The following is a 2,124-nucleotide window of genomic DNA, read 5'->3' on the forward strand; positions in this document are numbered from 1 at the left end:
ATGCTGCATCGGTTACAGGAAGGAGAACATCTGCTGCTCAGACAGACCAAGAATTCAACCTGGACCCATCCTGAATTTCTTATGATCTCAAAAAAATCCAGTGTTGTTCCAAATTCATTAGCACTGGTCAAAATCCTCTTTCACTTTTCTCCCTTGTTGTTTGTGGTGTGAATCATGAAACGTTCAGAAGTTGCATTTGCTGTTGCATAGTTTTACATCATGGTTGTAATAGTGCATCTACCGAGTCAGCAGTTCTTTCTCTGTGTGTTTGTTTATTTATTTAATACTCCATCTCCAGCAAGTTCTTGTTTCCCAGTTCCTGCTGACAACCAGGGAACAGGCACAAGTCAACTGAGAAAATGAACAACTAGAAGGTAAGTGGAAAGAATAGTAAATGCAGGCCATTCATGTGACAGGATCTGATTCATTTTTATGCCAGGGAGATTTTTTAAATGGGACTTATCCCAGTGGAGAGCTCACAAAGCTCCAGGCCTGCTTCACTATAAAGACAATACATAATTATTCAGAGCTTATTATTATTTTTTATCACTTGTTTTTCAGTCACACGGAGTGAGGGGACAGATGACATCAGGACCTAGTTTATTGTCGTGCACTGTACAGATTGTACAGTACACTGTAAAATCCCTATCTGCTTTATGGAGGTAGATAAATGCACCCAGGCTGACGGTGAAGTGACTGGTCTAAGATGGCAGAACCCATCAGCAGCAGAAATGGGGACTCAGCCTGAGACTGACTATCCTGGGATCCTGCTGCTCATTGCTTTAGACATCTTTTATTTTTACATTTATTTTGAATCACTGAAAAGATGAATTGAATAAATGCCATGTCCTTTGAGGCACTATTTATTGTATTTAGAGAAAACAGATTATCTGTTCTCTCAGGCTAGTGGAGATTATTAAGAGTGATAAACTCATCAGGAAAAAATGTAGGTTGGGTGTGACGGCGAAACTTGTGTTTTATTCCGCAATGCCGTCTTAATCTCTGGTTGTGGTATGACAGACTCTGTGGTCTCGGTGATACTGCACCATCCTGTTCTGTGTTTTCAGGCTGGGGTCACAAGTTGGATTTGGAAGAAGCAACTTTCCTGCGGATATGTGACTGGAATATGAATACTGTTCCAGGGTAAGTGGATTTTTGTTCAATTTGGGTTTTATACAATGTACAAAGTCTGTACAAAGTTTGCTGTTAATCCCAGCCTAGTTGTGAAACTGTGTTTGACCACTACATGCGTAATCCAATAAAGCGTACCTGTGTACCATAGCAACACCTGCTCTATTTATATATTAAAATTATTTTACTAGATTGGTCCTTTGGGATTTAGCATTTAATTCATAAAGGATTCTATAATACACAGCAGTTGTGTTGTGTCTCTACTTTCTGATGAATTGGGTGATTTTCTTAAGCCTATTTATATTTTAATTTATTGTAACATTTCTCTATTGTAACATTCTCTTATTTGAATAATTGAGACAAAAATAACAATTTAAAAAAAAATAAGAGCAGCTAAAAAATAACTCTCAAAGACCGAACAGATACTCATTATAATTTTCTCTTTAGTACTTGCAAGTCGGGTTATTTTATGCAACTTTTCCACTTTGACTAGTGCTTTACTCTTTGGTAGCTTTGCTCAGACACAGAAGGTAGTGATAACAGATAATGTGTGTTACAGGTTTCTTCACAGATGAAATCAATGAAGTGTCTTGAAGTCTAGTAACTACTCAATACCAGCAACGTATACAAACCTTTGTGCTACTACTGCTGTTTTGAAACAATTTATTTAGTCATTTGGACTTTAACTACTCAGACGCATTCCTTCCTGCTGCAACAGCAGTGATACAGGAAGGTGTGTTTTAAACCATGCAGTCATTTCCATCCTGGATTTCACGAGGGGTTATTCTTGTCTCAGAATATATCTTGTCTCATTCAAATATCCTTCTACAGATTCCAGGTGAGTTACTCACATTTAGATGCTTCCAAGTAATACACAGAAAGGTGCTGAGAAAATGACAAGTCTTTTTGCCTAGTCAAAAAAAGCTCAGCAAAAGTAGATATGAGCAAAATATTTGTACTAGTGCTCAAAATCTTTCTAAGGAGACCTGGGGC

The sequence above is a fragment of the Calonectris borealis genome, chromosome 11 (genome assembly GCF_964195595.1).
Source record: "Calonectris borealis chromosome 11, bCalBor7.hap1.2, whole genome shotgun sequence".
Lineage (NCBI taxonomy): Eukaryota > Metazoa > Chordata > Aves > Procellariiformes > Procellariidae > Calonectris > Calonectris borealis.